Source organism: Pleurodeles waltl, chromosome 5 (genome assembly GCF_031143425.1).
Source record: "Pleurodeles waltl isolate 20211129_DDA chromosome 5, aPleWal1.hap1.20221129, whole genome shotgun sequence".
NCBI classification, from domain to species: Eukaryota; Metazoa; Chordata; class Amphibia; order Caudata; family Salamandridae; genus Pleurodeles; species Pleurodeles waltl.
In genome coordinates, this window is record NC_090444.1 from 1513382324 (window position 1) to 1513403127 (window position 20804).

Below are 20804 nucleotides of genomic sequence, written 5' to 3' on the forward strand. Positions count from 1 at the left end.
AACGTGTTGTCCAGAGTGTTATCTGCCCTGCTGAAACACATGCGCAGCTACATCGTTTTCCCCCAGGTGGAGGATTTGCCCACAGTGAAAGCTGACTTCTATGCCCTGGGACATATCCCCAACATCATTGGTGCCATTGATGGTACACATGTGGCATTTGTCCCCCCCTGCAGGATTAAACAGGTGTACAGAATTCTTAAAAGCTACCAATCAATGAATGTGCAGATGGTGTGTTTGGCAGACCATTACACCTCTCATGTGAATGCCAAGTATCCTGGCTCTGTGCATGACACTTACATTTTGAGGAATATCAGCATCCCTTATGTGATGGGGCAACTCCAGAAGCACCGTGTGTGGCTAATAGGTGAGCCCAAGGTCCCCACACAGTATGAATAGGTGTATGGGTATGGGATAGTCCCTAAGGGTTGGTGTATGTCTAAGAGATATCGACATTTGCAGGTGACTCTGGTTACCCCAACCTGTCATGGCTACTGACCCCAGTGAGGAATGCCAGGACAAGGGCAGAGGAATGCTACAATGAGGCACATGGGCGAACTAGGAGGATTATAGAGCGGACTTTCGGCCTCCTGAAGGCCAGATTCTTGTGCCTCCATCTGACAGGTGGCTCCCTATACTACTCACCGAAGAAGGTGTGCCAAATCATCGTGGCATGCTGTATGTTGCACAGCCTGGCTTTGCAACGCCAAGTGCCTTTTCTGCAGGAGGATGGTCCTGATGTTGGTCTTGTGGCAGCTGTGGAGCCTGTGGACAGTCAGGAAGAGGAGGCAGAAGAAGAAGATATTGACAACAGAAACAACATCATCATGCAGTACTTCCAGTAAGGCACAGGTAAGAGACTGGCACTGCTCATCTCATATCAGACTACTGTAGGACATTGTATAAATCGGTCTTACTACCTCTGTGCATGGACCCTGACAGCTCACTTTGGCTTTCCTTTTCACAGATTTGGGTACCACATTCTGCCTTCTGCTATGTTCACTGCTGCCCAACAACTGCCATACTTTTGTATGTGCAAATTACCATTTACTATGTTATTTGTCAAAGAGGTTGTAATAACACATTTGTGAAAGTACAGACTGACTCCAGATTATTTTGTGATTCAATGGTGTTTATTTAAGTGCTAATAAGTGGAGGGGGATGTGCAATGGGCTGGGGTGATGGTGGAGGAATATCCATGGTAGAGTCCAATCTCTTTGGATCACAGGTGCATTGTCCAATGGGGCATAGGAAGTGGAGCAATGGCAGTTCAAGGTGGTCAGGGTGACATAGTGGGACAGAAGGGTGACAATCAGGAGAGTCTTATTTCCTGGCGGGGGTCTTAGCAATGTTCTCTGTCTTGCGCCTGGATCGCAGGGACCGTTTGCGGGGTGGTTCTCCTTCTTCAGGGGGTGGGGTGCTGGTGGCCTGTTGGTCCTGTTGCGGGACCTCCTGTCCACTAGTGCCGGCGGACGTGGAGGGCTGTTCATCGTTCGGGCTGGTGTCAGTGGCCCGGTGGTATGCCACTGTCTCCCTTATGGTGTTGGCCATGTCTGCCAGCACCCCTGCAGTGTTAACCAGGGTGGTCTTAATGGACTTCAAGTCCTCCCTGATCCCCAAGTACTGTTCCTCCTGCCGCCGCTGGGTCTCCTGAAACTTAGCCAGTACCGTGCCCATGTTCTCCTGGGAATGGTGGTATGCTCCCATGATGTTGGAGAGTGCCTTGTGGAGAGTGGGTTCCCTGGGCCTGTCCTCCCCCTGTCACACAGCAGTCCTCCAAGCTTCTCTGTTGTCCTGTGTCTCTGTCTCCTGAACTATGTGCCCACTGACACTGACCCCAGGTCCCTGATCATCCTGGGTTAGTGGGGTTGCCTGGGGTCCCTGTAGTGGTGGACACACTGCTGAGTGACATGTCCTGGGGACAGTGGCATGGGCCCGCTGGGTGGGTGCTGTGCTGGTGTTCCCTGAGGGGGGAGGTTCAGTGGTGGTTTGGGACTGTGGCAGGGGAACCGACTGTCCAGAGGTTCCTGATGGGCCGGGCTGGTCATCTTGATCCAGGCATGCAGAGCTGCTGTCATCACTGTGGGCCTCTTCTGTGGGGGGACTGGATATGGCTGCACCTCCTGTCCGGTGACGTTGGGTAGTGGTTCTGTTGGGGTGTAAATGCATAGTTATTGTATCTGTGTGTGCCATCTTGTGCAATGGGTGAGTTTCCCTCTACTCCTGTGCTTGCTTTATTGCTTTGGGCCTTGTGTGAGTGGTGATTGTGTGCCCTGGATGAGTCTCTCTACTAGACATGCTTTGGTGATGGGTGTCCATGCATTGTTGTCACATGCAGGGCTTGGTATTGGGATGTTTGGGTTGTGATAGTGGGGTTTCTCTGAGGTGTTGGGGTGATGGGTGTGAGGGTAGGGGTAGAAGTTTGTGATGGCATGCAGGTAGGGTGGGGGGGATATAATAATAAAGATTTGACTTACCAGAGTCCAATCCTCCTGCTACTCCTGCGAGGCCCTCAGGATGCATGATCGCCAAGACTTGCTCCTCCAATGTTTTTAGTTGTGGGGGAGGAGGTGGGGGTCCATGCCGGTCCTCTGTACGGCTACCTGGTGTCTGGATACCACGGAATGTACCTTCCCCCGTAGGTCGTTCCACCTCTTCCTGACATCATCCCGTGTTCTTGGATGCTGTCCCACTGTGTTGACCCTGTCGACAATTCTCCGCCATAGCTCCATCTTCTTAGCAATGGACGTCTGCTGCACCTGGATCCGAATAGCTGTGGCTCTACCCGGATGATTTCCTCCACCATGACCCTGAGCTCCGCCTCAGAAAACCTGGGGTGTCTTTGAGGTGCCATGATGTGGTGTGGGTGATGTGTGAGGTGATGGTTGATGTGATGTGTGATGGGATGTGTTGGGGTGTGTTCTTTGATGTGCGTGGATGGTGTATGAGTGATGGTGTTGTGTGCTTCTGGATGCTGGTGTTGTCGTAGCTTTTCTGTTTCTCTGCTTCTTCCAAACATGTTGTTGTAAGGGGTTATGGGTAATGTGGGTGTGTGTTTTATAGTGGTGTGAGTGTGTGGGTGTGGTGTGTGTTTGTGTCACAGGTGTGTGTATTTTGAATTGTCCAATGTGGTTGTGTTTTGTAAGTGTGTGTGTATTTTGAGCGTGGCGGTGTGTACCGTCAATGGATTACCGCAGTTGAATGACCACCATGTTGATTATTGGGTTGTGATAGTGTGGGCGTATTCCTGTTGGCGTATCGGTGTATCGCCAGTTTATCACTGACCTTTGGTGTGGCGGACTTGTGTGGGTGTCTGTATTGTGGAGGATTTCTAAGTGTAGGGCATAATACCTGTAGCGGATTTCCACCGCGGACACGGTATGTTGGCGGCCGTCAGCACGGCGGTCAGCGGCCTTTATCCGGGGTTGTAATGAGGGCTAATGTGTTTGCATCAGGTTGCCTGGTACCAACACATCATTTTGAAGGGCAGGCGCACAGTACATTGTAAAAGATGATGCAGTACTCCCTCATTTGATCTGCCTCTACTCCAAGTCAAATCCATATGTACTGACTAGCAGCAGAGGGAAAGTGGAAGAGTAAGACATCTGTCATTGGTCCGTCTTCTTATTACGTAGTTGTGGAGAGTCTCATGTAAACTCAAGGGAAATAAAGACTAAAATTTCTTGCGGGTGCACAGTTTCCCCACTTTGGGGTAAGTGCATTTCCTCTCCCATCAAGATAAGATCCTGCAATAAGGGGTCTTCTAATGATAAATTAAATGCAAAATCGACGTATCTCTAATGACCTGAGATTCTTTTCAGTTCATATTAGTGTTCGCAATAATATTTTTATTTTACTTAGCATATATCTGTTTTAATGCTAGACACATAAATACCGTTAAAAAGTCAGATGCCTTTGGAAACAAATAGGTCCTTGTAACAGTGAAGGGGCACAACACAGAATCATTCATCCATGTATACAAATTGAGAACAGGCTGTAACTTTTCACATGAATGCAATGATTGTCTCTGTTCAGTTGATCGAACAATCTTAAATATTTTGACAAATTCTCCCTTTAGTGCTTCCTCTTTTGTGTGAATGCGTTTTGGCCAATTGTTACTTTCCAGGTGTCCTCAGGACAAAAGAACATTTCCACCGACTTCACTGGTTTTGCACTTGTTCAGTGCTACTCACAGAGGTACTCTTTTCAGAGTGTGAAGCGTTTTTCAACGATTCCTTTTTAAGTGCAACACTTTAAAATGATTTTAAGTTGCACTCAGCTTCTCGAGGGATTCTTATTTTGTAATCGATCGCATTGTAGCCATTCTGTCAAATCAGCCATTCATATCTGCTGAAAGGAAGCAAAGGGAACGTAATAATCACACATAAAATATCTTACACCTGAGTAGTGTACTTGGTTCAGTCACAGTAAATATTCACTGAAGTTTCAAGGCAATATCGATTGATTAATTGAATTAGGATTTTGTACGATGTGCTAATACCCAGAAACCGGGCTTTTAGACGCAGCTCCAAAGAAAGGGCCAGAAATGACTCTTTCTTGGATATAAAATACCACACGAGATATTCCCACACTGACCCAATTAAAAGTTAATGTAGTGCAGCTTTTCTAACAGTGGATTGACTGTGAATTAAGGAAGTGAGTTGATTGGATTCATACCCACCCGGTTTCTTGGCGTTTCTGTAGTGTTCTAGAGAAGAGACGTGCAGGCCTGTGTTTTTATTATAAACAGAAGGTAATTAAGTCAACCTGAGTCTTCGATCTGCATGAGCCATATAGAAACATGCTGATAAAATTAGAACGTTTGACACCCGTATTTGTGGTGGATGGCGTTTCTTATTTAGAAATGTCAAAGTCTTTGTCAGCTTAACGTTTGCTCCAATCATAAGCGTTTATTTTGTAGGGGAGTTTACAAACAAGGTAAATGCAATAAGAGAATGAAAAACAGAGTGATAATACTAGTGAGGTTACAAAAACCTTCTATAATAGATGATTTAGGAACAGACAATGGTAGAGCTAATCTCTCATAGCTCTACACTACAACAGTGAGAGCCTATCTCCTGTTTTACTGCCCAGAACTGTGGTACCTATTCACAAACTGCTCTAGTATGTTTAGTAGTAATACAATAGCACCACTCACATACTATGGAATTCTATTCCCTAACAGACGGCGCTCTCCTCCTCTGCCGCTCCTATCCTTTCTCCGCAGAGATCTCTGTGCACATATGTATAGATTTTTAGTACATATGGGTTGGGGGTGGGGGATGGAAGTGGCTGGAAAATTTGAAAGCCATCATAAAGTGGGAGAAGTTTACAGAGGGATAAGGAGAACTACATGGAGGGGTAAGGAGAGGTTTACAGGGGACAAACACCCATCTATTAAATATAGTAAGGCCATTGCTATTTGCAAAATGCACTTCCAATTACTTCCAACAAAAAGGACCCAAAACAGTAGTAAATGTACTCCAACTCATCCTTGGAGTAAGTCCAGTACCCCACATGTGTATTACATCACACCCCCATACGAAATAATGGAGCTATGGTACTATAGAAAAATATCAGAAAATAAAGGAGCCTTTTTTTTCAAGATCAAAAAATCTTGTAAAATGTAAGTGAATCCCGTGTAATGTCATTACAAGGTATGTTTTCACATCCAATATTTTTTAATGTTAATCCAGTTGAATTTTATGACAAGGCTTACAGCATGTGCAACACATCTGGTATTGAAAGGGGTGATTGTTCTGAACTCCACCATCCATCTGCAGCTGAAACTCATTTCAGGACCAACCAGTCACATCCAGGTTCACCACATAAAAATGACCTCACAAGCCAAACAACTTTTTCCACCTTCTACAATGAGGAATGTGATCCTTTTCCCATAATGTTGTGGAATAAATATTAGAGAAGGAGAGAGAGGGTTTAAAGGCAAAACACATCTTTCTAGCAATGCAGTTATTGTCAGATACTGCTTTTTCCTTGATGTGTTCCTTGCAATGTCACAGACACTTGTGGAAAGGCAAATAATGGCAAGGAAATTCTATGCATTTGCCCACCTCTCTTGTGTGGTAAGCACCATTGACTGTTCCTGTGTGGCATGTCAGCCACTGCAACACCCAGCACACCTTTCTGCAACAAACACCGGAGGCACTTCATTAATGTGCAATCTGTCTGAGATGCCAGAGGCACTTTGCTGATATATACTCTACCTTCCTGGAAACACACAGCTACATCTTCCATCAGAAAGCTATTGAACATTGCTTTGTTCCTGGGGATTTTGGTGGCTTGTATCTCATTGGTATGCAGTGGTACCTCTCACTGAGGCTACATGTGTACCTGACTGGCATCCCAAATATTCTCATTAATTACTACAACACAGTATCCAAACATTACCCTAGCATGCATTGCGTGCATGTAGGTATGATATATTACATTTAGAAGAGAGACCCCTTTTTAACTGTTCACATGTTTTTGTTGCAGATGATTCTAGATATGCTCTCTCTCCTCATCTCCTCACACCCTACAGACATCCAATCACGCTACCTCAACATAGGTACAATGAAGCACAAATACATACATGAGTCATTGTTAAATGCACTTTTGGGATCCTTAAGTTACCATTCAGATGACTTGACTGTACAGGGCATGCTGTTTTACTCTCCTAAAGTTTGTGCAAGACTTTAGTAACCTGTTGTATGTTACAGACAGCATCACCATTCAAAATCGCTTATATAGATCTTGACGCTGATCTATGCTCACATCCAGGTACCGAGGGTGGGGTACAGAATAGCGGTCAAGGTATTCAAATATGGGATCAGTTAGTTAACTCATTTTGTTCTTGAGCTGCTATTGTGGTTGCTGTATTTAAGTGGCTGGACAGTCTCTTGTCAATGACATCTTGATTATTTTACATAATATCATCAACAAGCATTATGGGGGTCATTACGACCTCAGCTGTCTTTTCAAAAGACCGCCGAGGCAGCGGGAGACAGAATACCGCTATTGCCGGCGGCATTTCTGTCTCTCTATTATGACATTTCCGCTGGGCCAGCAGACGGTAACAGTGTTACCGTCCGCTGGCCCAGCGGAAATGTCACATCAACATTGCTTCCGGCTCGTAATAGAGCCGGCGGCAATGCTGATGTGCAGCGGGTGCAGTAGCACCCGTCGCGCATTTCACTGCCCGAAATTCAGGCGGTGAAATGCGCGACGGGGCTATGCCTGGGGGCCCCTGCACTGCCCATGCCAAGTGCATGGGCAGTGCAGGGGCCCCCAGGGGCACCCCAAGTCCCCTTACCGCCAGCCTTTCCATGGCGGTGTGTACCGCCATGGACAGGCCGGCGGTCGGGGACTCATAATCCCCAGGGCAGCGGTGCTTGCACCGCTGCCCTGGGGATTATGACCGCCAGGCGGAATCCTGGCGGGAAAGTGGAGGGGCCGGCGGTATGGCCGTGGCAATTCCGCCACGGTCATAATTTCTGGCGGAACACCGCCAGCCTGTTGGCGGTGTTATAGCCAACATACCGCCGGCCGCCAGGGTCATAATGAACCCCTATATGTTGTAATTTCCTCCAGATTTGCTGTATCATTCAATAACTCACAAACTCTTACATAGTACTCTCATGTTTTAGAAATGAGAGTAAAATCCTTACACAATCTAATATTGTTTCTGAGATCCATAAATTGTTTTCAGTTTTTTCCACATGTAAGACTCTCCCTCCTGCATGTGGAAGTATCTCCCCTGCATGAGCAGGGTTCCCTCCTGGGCAGAGACAACCACCTACTGCAATAAACAAGAAATTCTGCCCCTCATTACGACCCTGGCAGTGGGTGATAAAGTGGCGGTAATACCGCCAACAGGCCGGCGGTAACTACCGCCAAATTATGACCATGGCGGACAGATCTCCGAAAGACAGCCAATGTACCACACCGACCGCCAGGGCAGAAACAACAGGCACCACGGCGGTAGCTGCCTACAGCCAGACGGAAGTCAATGTTCCGCCCACCATATTAAGACCCTGTAAAACACCACCTTTTCTGCTACGGTACCAACAACAGCAAAAGCCTGGCAGAAACTGAGCTCAGAAGTGAAAGGAGTAACCGTTGGAGACACAGGGAAGAACCACGTCTCCATGGAACCTGAACTGCATGTTTTCCTCATGATATTCTACGTTCTGCTCCACCACGAACACCAACACCGGCAAAGATGATGACGGTGAGTACAGCTGCCTAACTCACAAGGGAGGGGGGAGGAAAACAACAGTGACATACACACGCAGAACACACACCTGACACACACACACACACACCATACACACAACCAGCTATATTACAAAAACAATTTATCCCCGTAAATCTGCTGGATAAGGCAAGGACAAAGTTATTTCGCAAAAGTGTTTGTAATAAGATCAACACAGTAGAAAAATAAGTTTTTACAGAAAAAAAGAACACAGCCCAGTCCTCAATTTGCATGGGCCACATGGCCACAGGCCAAAGTCCAAAGCCCCACTTGTCACCTGCGTCAACACGGAGAGAACACTGCAGGGGCATCAGTTGGTAAATAGCCAGGCACCTCAGGGTGAATGATGGCCCACAGTCTCTCAGGTGGGTGTCCTGCCCACTGGTTCTGGAGGGGGCAACACGCCCTGTACTTGATCCTGGGGAGTGAGGGGCCACAGTCTGTTGAGTGGCTGTCTTGTCCACTGGTTCTGGAGGGGGAAACATGCCCTGTGTTTGATCCTGGGGAATGATGGCCCACAGTCTGTCGAGTGGGTGTCTTGCCCACTGGTTCTGGAGGGGGCAACGTGCCCTGTGCTTGATCCTGGGGAATGATAGGCCACAGTCTCTCAGGTGGGTGTCTTGCCCACTGTTTCTGGAGGGGGCAACATGCCCTGTGCTTGATCCTGGGGAGTGATAGGCCACAGTCTGTCGAGTGGGTGTCTTGCGCACTGGTTTTGGAGGAACCAACATGCCCTGTGCTTGACCCCAGGGAGTGATGGCCCACAGTCTGTCGAGTGGGTGTCTTGCCCACTGGTTCTGGAGGGGGCAACGTGCCCTGTGCTTGATCCTGGGGAATGATAGGCCACAGTCTCTCAGGTGGGTGTCTTGCCCACTGTTTCTGGAGGGGGCAACATGCCCTGTGCTTGATCCTGGGGAGTGATAGGCCACAGTCTGTCGAGTGGCTGTCTTGTCTACTGGTTCTGGAGGGGGCAACATGCCCTGTGCTTGATCCTGGGGACTGATGGGCCACAGTCTCTCAGGTGGGTATCCTGCCCACTGGTCCTGGAGGGGGCAAAATGCCCTGTGCTTGATCCTGGGGAGTGAAGGGCCACAGTCTGTCGAGTGGCTATCTTGTCTACTGGTTCTGGAGGGGGCAACATGCCCTGTGCTTGATCCTGGGGAATGATGGGCCACAGTCTCTCAGGTGGGTGCCCTGCCCACTGGATCTGGAGGGGGCATCATAGCCTGTGCTTTATCCTTGGGAGTGATGGGCCACAGTCTGTCGAGTGGGTGTCTTGCCCACTGGTTCTGGAGGGAGCAACATGCCCTGTGCTTGATCCTGGGGAATGATGGGCCACAGTCTGTGGAGTGGCTGTCTTGCCCACTGGGTCTGGAGGGGGCAACATGCCCTGTGGCCTGGGGAGTGAAGGGCCACAGTCTCTCAGGTGGGTGTCTTGCCCACTGATCCTGGAGGGGGCAACATGCCCTGTGCTTGATCCTGGGGAATGATGGGCCACAGTCTCTCAGGTGGGTGTCTTGCCCACTGGTTCCGGAGGGGGCAACATGCCCTGTGCTTGATCCTGGGGAGTGATGGGCCACAGTCTGTTGAGTGGCTGTCTTGTCCAGTGGTTCTGGAGGGGCAACATACCCTGTGCTTGATCCTGGGGAGTGATGGGCCACAGTCTCTCAGGTGGGTGTCTTACCCACTGGTTCTGGAGGGGGCAACATGCCCTGTGCTTGATCCTGGGGAGTGCAAGGCCACAGTCGCTCAGGTGGGTGTCCTGCCCACTGGTTCTGGAGGGGACAGGCTGCAGAGGAGCCCATGGAGGCAAGATTACATACCGTCTGCCGGCAGTGACGGCTGCATAGTGGTGGTGCTGCTGGTGGGGGGAGGCTCCAGCACATCCGTTGCACCCTCAGACAGATGCACAGTGGTGGTGCTGCTGGTGGGGGGAGGCTCCTGCACATCCCCTGCAGTCTTGGACAGTTGCACAACCATGGTTGGTGGTGGGGGCTCAGTCACAGCTGCTGGTCCAGGCGCCTTGACCTTTCTGCCTGCTGGTGCAGGCTCCTTGCCCTTCTTGCCTGCTGGTGCCGCCTCCTTCCCCTTCAGTACCTGTGGCCTGGATCCCTTTCTATCACAAGTGGGTGCAGTTAGGACTGGGTCCGTGGACTGTGTGGGTGAGGTGCTTGGCTGGGTTGAGGATACCCTGTCCATACGTACAGGACAGGGAGGGGAGGGGGGTAAGAGGTCAAGCATGGATAGGAACAGTTATTTAGGGACATTTGAGCGGGAAGAAGGAGAAGGAATGGGAGTGGAGAATGAGGGAGTGGTTGTTTGTGCTGTCTGTCTGCTGGATTTGGGTGCAGGTGCATGGGCTGGCTGCTGTTGTGAGATGGATGGCTGTTGGGTGTCTGAGTGCTTGCATGTGTGTACTTTAGGAGGGAGGACAGACATAGTAGGAGAGGACACAGGGGACGTGTGCATGGATGTTGTTGAGGTGTCTGCCAGTGAGGTGTGTGTTCTGCTGGGTGTGGTGATGATACTGGTAGTGGATGATGATGTAGTGCATGCGGGTATGAGTGTGGACATAACTGGGAGGAAGGTGGTGGAGAGGGAGGAGGGGGAGACAGATAGTGGATGTTGTTGTGCCGGCAACTGGATGGTGTATGTGTGTATGCCTTTGGGATGAAGTGTTGTGTTTGTGTTTGACTCTGACACTCTTGGGTGTTGTCTTATGTGCATGCTCATTTGTATGAGTGCCTGGGATAGGTTGGGGTTGAGGGAATGGAACTAGGCAGTGGGAGGTGGAGGGGGGATGGTAGGAACAGGGACAATGGCTGCCATCAGAGAGGAGGCCAGAGCCTGAATCGATCTCTGTTGGGTCGCCAATCCAGTGTGAATGCCCTCCAGGAACGCATTAGATTGTTGCATATGGGCTGCCAGCCCCTGGATGGCATTCACAATGGTTGACTATCCTACAGAGATGGATCTCAGGAGGTCAATAGCCTCCTCACTCAGGACAGCAGGGCTCACTGGGGCAAGGGCCTGAGGTGCCTGGGGCAAAAGAGATGCCCACCCTTCCAGGTGAGCAGGCTCGGGCAACGAGCTGAGGGGCTGCTGGGAGGGCGGTGCTGGTACAGGGGGTGGCAGGTGTACCTGTAGCTGGGGTGGTCACAGAAGTGTCCGCCACCACCAGGGAGCTTCCATTGGAGGGGGTATCTGTGTCTGAACTGTCCCCTGCAGTCTCTGCTGTGGTGCTCCCCTTGCTCTCTGTCCCACTGGTGCCCTCAGCGTCGGTGGACTCTGCCTCCTCGGTCCTGTGGGATGCAGCTTCCTCCATCACCAGTGCCTCTGCTCCTCCGCCAGATGATGCTAATGCACATAAGGACAGGATGACAAAACAATGGCTGCACCAACACCGCAGTTGGCGTACACAGCACACTCACACAGAGGGAAAAGGCTTGCGCACAATGCATTGAACTACCAGTGAAATATCTTGCCACTAAGGCATGGGGAGGGGCACACACCGCCAAATGCAACACACCTGGGACCCACCCAGCCCTGACCAGTATTGGATGCCCATGAGCTAGGTAGCAGGATTATCGCTTCAGAAACCTGGCCACCAGGCGACCTACGCTGCAATGTCAGGCCTGGCCTAGATGCACCCACTGATTGTAGGAGGCAGGCCTGGCTTATGGTGGGTACCTTGTGGTACTTACACCTTGTGCCAGGTCCAGTTATTCCTTATTAGTAGAATAGAGGTGTTTCTAGCAGCTTAGGCTGATAGAGGTAGATATGGCAAAGCAGCTTAGGCTGAACTAGGAAACATGCAAAGCTCCTACTATACCACATATCAGATAGCACAATGGGGGTCATTCCAACCCTGGCGGTCGGTGTTAAAGCGGCGGCCAAACCGCCAACAGGCTGGGGGTAAAAAAAATGCAATTCCGACCCTGGCGGAAACCGCCAACAGAGACCGCCACTTTAACACTCCGACCGCCACGGCGGGACAAACAAACAGTGCGGCGGTCACCGCCAACAGACAGGCGGGAGACAATGTACCGCCCACCCTATCACAACCCACCAATCCGCCACCTTTTCCGGGGCGGTAGCCCCGCCGATAAAAACACGGCGGAAACAGACATTTCAAACGGAAAACGCTCACCTCCATACACCCCACGAGGAATCAGGACAGCATGGAACCCGAACTCCACATCCTACCAGCCATTGTCTTCCTGCTCCTCTACCAGGACCACGAACGCCAACGCAGAAGACAATGGTGAGTACTGCACCTACGACACAGGGGAGGGGGGAGGAGAAAATATTACGGGCACACACATACGCGATACACCCACCCCCACCCTCACCCACTACAACACACACATCAATGCATAGAAATACATCACAGTTACCCCCCCAAAGCCCCCGGAAGAATGCAAAGGCAAAAGGAAATGATTATAAATATAGATTTATATTGTAAGACTGAGTATAAAATATATCACACATCTATAACTTTATATACATAAATTGTCCAGTCCGATATGTCTATCAGCCATTGTTTGTGGGCCACTGGGCCAAAACACATGGGCAAAGCCCACACAGGATACCTGCCTCCAACGGAGAGAACACTGCAGGGGCATCAGATAGGAAAACTACAGGCACCTCAGGGGGAAGGGAAGGGGGGGCACCTCAGCCAGATGAGTCCACGACGCCAGATCCACGAGGGGCCTCCATGGCCACTGTGCCATCCTGGGGAGTGCAAAGCCACAGTCTCACAAGTCTCTACAGTGGGTGGGTTGCCCACTGTGCCATCCTGGGGAGTGCAAAGCCACAGTCTCTCAAGTCTCTACAGTGGGTGGGTTGCCCACTGTGCCATCCTGGGGAGTGCAAAGCCACAGTCTCTCAAGTCAATATCAGTCTCCACTGGTACTGGAGGGGGACTAGTGCCCAGAGTGCTTCGTGCAGCCCTGCCCGACACAGATGCGGGCCTGCCCCTTCCGCCAACGGGCCAGAGGGTCTTGAGATGAAGGGCCCTGTTCAGCGGTGCTTGAGACGGCGGTGCCCAGTACAGCGGTGCTTGAGATGAAGGGCCCAGTTCAGCGGTGCTTGAGATGAAGGGCCCAGTTCAGAGGTGCTTGAGACGGCGGTGCCCTGTTCAGCGGTGCTTGAGACGGCGGTGCCCAGCGGAGCAGTGCTTGAGATGAAGGGCCCTGTTCAGCGGTGCTTGAGACGGCGGTGCCCTGTTCAGCGGTGCTTGAGATGAAGGGCCCAGTTCAGCGGTGCTTGAGACGGCAGTGCCCAGCGGAGCGGTGCTTGAGATGAGTGTCCTGGTCAGCGGTTCCGGCCCAGGCATGGATGTCACTCACCACCTGACATGTGGCTGGCGGGGCCTTCCTGCCCATCTGTCTGGTGGCTTGCGGGACCCTCCTGGGCTGAAGTACCTGGCCTGTGGGTGTCCTCCTGCCCACCTGGGACGTGGCTTGCGGGGCCCTCCTGGGCTGCAGTACCGGGCCTGTGGGTGTCCTCCTGCACACCTGGGATGGGGCTGGTGGGGCCCTCCTGGCCAGCTGGCTTGCTGCCGGACTTGTCGGGCGTGCTGCCCTTCCCACCCTTCCCTGTACGCTTGTGGCCCTTTCCCACCTTTGGTGGGGTGCCAGGTGGCACCCGACTTCCTGCCGGAGTCAATGTAGGGATTTTGGTCCCTGGGGTCTTTGGTCTCTCGCGCCAGGCACTGGCAATCTTCGGATGCTTTTCCGGGGGTAGGCTGGCCGTGCCTTGGCTCCTAGCTGAACTGGATGCCCTTGAGGGTGGGGGACTCCACAGTCCATGGACAACAGTCTTTACAGGTCCCGGTTTTGTGGTGGCTGAGGTGCTGATTGGAGTCTTATGAGATGGACGGGGTGGGGGAGTTGCTGGAAAGAGGTTAAGGTTGGCAGGGAAAAGCAATTTGGAAAGAGAGTGACGGGTAGGTGTAGTGGGTATGGGAGTGGAGGAAGAGGATGTGGTTGTAGGAGTGTGAAGTTTGGTGTCTTTGGGTGCAGGTGCTTGGGGTGGAGACTGTTGTGAGGTGGATGGCTGTTGGGTGGGTGGCTGCCTGCGTTTGTGTAGTTTGGAAGAGGGGGTGACAGACACACTGGGAGAGGACACAGGGGACGTGTAAATGGTAGTGGGGGTGGTGACTGCACGTGTGCGGAGTGTTCTGGTGGGTGTGCTGGTGATGGACGTAGTGGCTGAAGATGTTGTGCATGCAAGTGTGAGTGGAGACGTCACAGGGAGGGAGGAGGGAGACGAGGAGGAGGGGGACACAGTGGAGGCAGTGGCTGTTGGTATGTCTGCATGTGGATGTTGCTTGTGTGAATGCTTGTGTGATGTGTGGTGCTTATGTTGGATGAGCTTCCCTTGGGTGTTGAGGTGTGTGCAGGCTGGTCTGATGGTGTGTCTGGGATAGGCAGAGGTACAGGGGATTGGGTCTGGGTTGAGGAAGTTGGAGGGGGGAGGCTAGAGACAGGGACAATTGCTGCCGTCAGTGCTGAGGCCAGAGCGTTGAACGATCGCTGATGGGCAGCCTGACCCGAATGAACGCCCTCCAGGTATGCATTACTCTGGTGCACCTCCCTTTGTACACCCTGGATGGCATTCAAAAGGGTAGACTGCCCAACAATGATGGTCCTCAGGAGGTCAATGACCTCCTCACTGAGGGCAGCAGGGGCGACAGGGGCAGGGCCTGAGGTGCCTGGGGCGAAGGAGATGCCCACCTTCCTGGGTGAGCGGGCATGGGGCAAACGCTGAGGGGCTGGTGGGAGGGCGGTGCTGGTGCGCTGGGTGGCAGCTGTACCTGTTGTTGCGGGGGGCACGGATGTTGCTGCCACCACAAGGGAGCTCCCTTCAGAGGACGAGTCGCTGTCACTGACATCAGCACGAGTCCCCGCTGTGGAGCTCCCCTCGCCCTCCGTCCCACTGGTGTATTCGGTCTCCGTTGCATGGCCCTCCATGCCCATGTGGGATGCAGCTCCCTCGTGCTCCGATGCCACTTCTCCTCCGCCTGATAATGCTAATGCACACATGAACAGGAAGACCACAAAAAAGGGGGGGGGAAGAAATAAAGACATGTTGAGTGCATGGATTACCGCTACCGTTGGTGGACAAGACAGACACAGAAGCCCCCTGCACTACGCCGCGCACTTGGGGTCCACTACGCAGTCCGTGGGACATGGCCTAAAAGCCTATGGACGACAACTGCACACATAGATGACACAGGGCCATGGATACCTGTACTTGGCACCCTACAGAGGTGGGGGGCGGGGGCACAGGGCCATGCCTTACAGAGGGGCCTAGCCTACAGAAATCGCCCTGGCCTAGGGATACCCACACCCCTCCTCCCCCACCCAGACACCTCCACTGCGTGCAAAGTCAGCAGAATGTATTTGTACTCACCCCCTTGTGTCTGCTGTGATGTCCTCACGCGCCCATCCAAATCGGGGTAGGCCACCGCCAGGATCCAGGACATCAGGGGGGTCAAAGGACGACTGGCACCCCTCCTACGTTGGGAGGCCATCCCCAGCTGAGCCTCCGCCGTCTTCCTGCTCCAGCGTCGGATGTCCTCCCACCTCTTCCGGCAGTGGGTGCCCCGTATGTTGTGGACCCCCAGGGTCCGGACGTCCTTGGCGATGGCACGCCAAATCGCGACTTTCTGGTGGGCGCTGACCTATGTGACATGTACAGGGAGAGAAAAATTGTCATCACCTTCTGCATGCTCGATGTGAGTGGCCCCCCATCCCCACCCTTGCCATGTGGCACATGCTCTCATCTGTCGTTTGATGCCTGCCTCAATCGCTCCCCTCCCCACCATCTTTCATCCACCCCACTCAACCCAGGCATTGCCCACTAAGCATGGTCCCAGTGTACTTACCTGTTGGTCTGGAGTACCGTAGAGTAGCGCATACTGGGGGAGGACCCCATCCACAAGTTTCTCCAACTCCTCCGCAGTGAAGGCAGGGGCCCTTTCCCCAGTCGCATGAGCCATTGTCTCTTCCAGACCGAGGTCACGGCAGCACTTGCAGTGTAGGTCCTCTCCTGTCGAAGATCAGGTATCGAGTGATTAAGCAGATAGAAAATGGCGGTCACGCCCGCGGCGGTGCGTACCACGGCGGTGCGTACCGCGACCGCCGGCGCACATCGTCATTGGCTCCTGAAACCCATAGGGTTCAATGTTAACCAATGCTGCTTTGCGCCTACCGCCGCAGTGTGCCACGCCAGCGCATTGACCTCACATCCCACTGTCGCACTTCACAGGTCAGGCAGCCGCCATTTCAAGGGCCCACATGGCCTAATTACCAACTGCGTCACACATACCTAGGCCTTGCACCAACACTCATACAAGCCATTCAATGCATTGGGAATCGTGTCATGTGCAAGCTGTGGTTACGTACCTGTGGGTTGATTGACTCTGTGCTCGCTGTTGTCCTTCATAGGCACCGTCCGCTGGGACATGCAAGGAGATGGAGGAATCTTCCCGTGTACAGACCGCTGGTGGACCTGTCGACAATGGAGGAACGACATGTCATACTGACATTCAGGCTTGACCGAGCCACTATACAGGAACTGTGTGCCCAGCTGGAGCCAGACCTGAAGTCACCCATCCGCCAACCCACAGGGATCCCCCCTCTAGTGCAGGTGCTGTCAGTACTCCATTTCTTAGCAAGTGGGTCATTTCAAACAACAGTGGTCATATCATCAGGGATGTCCCAGCCTATGTTTTCCAAGGTGTTGTCCAGAGTGTTGTCTGCCCTGCTCAAACACATGCGAGCTACAGCGTTTTCCCTGAGGTGGGGGATTTGCCTACAGTGAAGGCTGATTTCTATGCCTTTGGACATATCCCCAACATCATAGGTGCCATTGATGGGACACATGTTGCTTTGGTCCCCCCCAGCAGGAGTGAACAGGTGTACAGGAACCAGAAGAGTTATCATTCCATGAATGTACAGATGGTGTGTTTGGCAGACCAGTACATCTCCCATGTTAATGCCAAGTTCCCTGGGTCAGTGCATGACGCGTACATCCTGCGGAATAGCAGCATCCCGTATGTGATGGGTCAACTCCAGAGACACCGGGTGTGGCTATTAGGGGACTCTGGTTACCCCAACCTGTCATGGCTACTGACCCCAGTGAGGAATCCCAGGACAAGGGCAGAGGAACGGTACAATGAGGCCCATGGGCGGACTAGGAGGGTGATCGAGCGAACCTTTGGCCTCCTGAAGGCCAGGTTCAGGTGCCTCCATATGACAGGTGGATCCCTAATTTACTCACCAAAGAAGGTGTGCCAGATCATCGTGGCCTGCTGTATGCTTCACAACCTGGCTTTGCGCCGCCAGGTGCCTTTTCTGCAGGAGGATGGTCCAGATGGTGGTGTTGTAGCAGCTGTGGAGCCTGTGGAGAGTGAAGAGGAGGAAGCCGAAGAGGACGACATAGAGAACAGGAACACAGTAATACAGCAGTATTTTCAGTGACACACAGGTAAGAGTACACACAGGCATATTACATTTACTTAAAGACTCCTACCTCTCTACTGTCTGACTTTTTCCCCCAGTGTATGGTAACTGTGTTGTGACTTTCCCTTCCGTTTTCAGAGATGTGGGCCCCACTGCGTGACATCTGCTTTATTTCCCCATGGACTACAGCTGTGTGACAGCGGTTTGTTGGCATCACAATGTGAATGTACATTTTGGCACGGTCATGTCTAATACATTTGTTCTAAATCACAGCCAGACTCCAGATTGTTTTGTGCAATAAGTGTTTTTATTCAAGTGCTCTAAATTGGATGGGTGTTTGCAAATCAGTAAGGGGTGATGGTGGAGGATTGTCCATGGCAGAGTCCAGACTATCAGTTTCACAGGTGCATTGTCCAAATGCCTGTGGGAAGTGGAGCAGGGGCAGTTTAAGGTTGGACAGGGCGACAATGTGGGACAGTGGGATGACAATCAGGGCGGTATCCTTTGCTGGCGGGGGTCTTGACATCTTACTCTGTCTTCTTCCTGGTTCTCAGGGCCCACTTGCGGGGTGGTTCTCCTTCTGCAGTGGGTGGGGTGCTGGTGGCCTGTTGGTCTTGTGTCGGGGCCTCCTGTCCACTAGCGCCGGTGGAGGTGGTAGGCAGTTCTTGGTGCATGCTAGTGTCAGGGGCCCTTTGAGGTGCCACAGTGTCCCGCAATGTGGTGACTACCTGATTCAGGGCCACTATGATGGTACCCATGGCGGAACTTATGTTTCTTAGTTCCTCCCTGAACCCCATATACTGTTCCTCCTGCAGAAGATGGATCTCCTGAAACCTGGCCAGGACCGTCGCCATCGTCTCCTGGGAGCGGTGGTATGCTCCCACGATGGAGGAGAGGGCCTCATGGAGAGTGCGTTCCCTGGGCCTGTCCCCCCCCCTGTCGCACAGCAGCCCTCCCAGTTCCCCTCTTTCCCTGGGCCTCTGTCCCCTGGACCGTGTGCCCACTACCACTGCCCCCAGGTCCCTGTTGTTGTTGGGGTGTTGGGTTAGCCTGGGTTCCCTGTAGTGGTGGACACACCGCTGATTGACGTGTCCTGGGGACAGAGGTATGGGCCCGCTGGGTGGGTGCTGTGCTGGTGTTCCCAGAGGGGGGAAGGTCTGCTGTGCCTGTGGCTGTGTGAGGGGAACCGACTGTCCCGAGGTCCCCAATGGACCGGGCTGGTCATCTAGATCCAGGGAGACAGAGCTGCTGTCCTCACTGTGGGCCTCTTCTGGGGGTGGAGTGGACATATGTGGTCCCTCCTGCGCGGTGACGTGGCGTTCGGGTCCTGCAGGGGTATAAAAGTATGGTTATTGCTGCAGTGTGTACCATAGCGTGCAATGGGTGGGTGCCCGTGTACCCCAGTGCTGGCATTCCTTTGTGGGGGCTGTTATGACGGGGGTTGGGGGGGTTGTATGTGTATGTGCAGTGGGCATGCTTAGGTGATGGGTGCCCATGCTTTGTGGACGCATGCAGGGCTAGGTGTTGGGATGGGTGGGTTGTGATGGTGAGACATTTGCAAGGCGTAGGTGTGATGGGGGTGGGGGTGAGGGTGGGGGTATGAGTTGGCATGCAGGTGGGGTGGGGGGAAGAAGTAGTTAAGATTTGACTCACCAGAGTCCATTCCTCCGCCTACTCCTGCGAGGCCCTCAGGATGCAGGATGTTCAAGACTTGCTCCTCCCATGTTGTAAATTCTGGGGGAGGAGGTGGGGGTCCGCCGCCAGTCTTCTGCACTGCGATGTTGTGCCTGGATACCATGGAACGCACCTTCCCCCGTAGGTCATTCCACCTCTTCCTGATGTCGTCCCGATTTCTTGGGTGCTGTCCCACAGCGTTGACCCTGTCGACTATTCTGCTCCATAGCTCCATCTTCCTGGCAATGGTGGTGTGCTGCACCTGTGCCCCGAACAGCTGTGGCTCTACTCGTACAATTTCCTCCACCATGACCCTGAGTTCATCGTCAGAGATCCTGGGGTGTCTTTGCGGTGCCATGGGGTGGTGTGGGTGATGTGTAGGGTGGATTGTGTGGTGCTAAGTGTGGTGATGTGTATTGTTGTGTTGTGTGAAGTGCGTGCAAATATTGCTGGGTGACAGTGAATTGGGCGTCTGGGTGCTCGGATGTCTTTTCTCGGTGCGTGTTCACGAATCTCTAGGAGTGGAGGTTTGTGGGTGATGTGGGTGTGTATTTTATATTGTAATGGGTGTGTGGGAGTGGTGTGTGTATGTGTATCAGGTGTGTGTATTTTGAATTGTCCAATGTGGTTGCATTTTGTAGGTGTGTGTTTTTTTTTTTAGCGCAGCGGTGTGTACCGCCAATGGAATACCGCGGTTGAAAGACCGCCGCGTGGATTCGTGTGTCGTGATAGTGTGGGCATATTTCTGTTGGCGTGACGGTGGAGGTTTGGTCATCGCCAGTTTCTCGCTGCCCTTTGGTGTGGCGGACTTTTGTGGATGTCAGTATTTTGGCGGTTTGACTGTTGTGGGTCAGAATGACCATGGTGGTTTACCGCGGCCGCGGCGGTGTTATGGCGGTCTTCTGAACGGCGGTAAGCGTCTTTTACCGCCGAGGTTGGAATGACCACCAATATCATAAGAAAACACAATACTCAGAGTTACTAAAAATAAAGGTACTTTATTTTAGTGACAATATGCCAAAAGTATCTCAGAGGATACCCTCACTTAGAAGGTAGGTAATATACACAAATGATATGTACACAAACCCAAAACAGGTAAGTAACAGTGAGAAAATTAGTGCAAACAATGTAGAATCACAATAGGATGCAATAGGTAGACAAAGGCCTAGGGGCAACACAACCCATATACTCCAAAAGTGGAATGCGATTCACGAATGGACCCCAGGCCTATGGTAGGTTGTAGAGGGTCTCTGGGACTGTGAGAAAACAGTAAGGGTGTCCAAAATACCCCACCCCAAGACCCTGAAATGTAGGAGTAAAGTTACCCTAATATCCCAGAAAGACAGTATAGTCGTGATAGGGGATTCTGCAAGAACAACAACTGCTACCAAAGCACTGAAAACGGA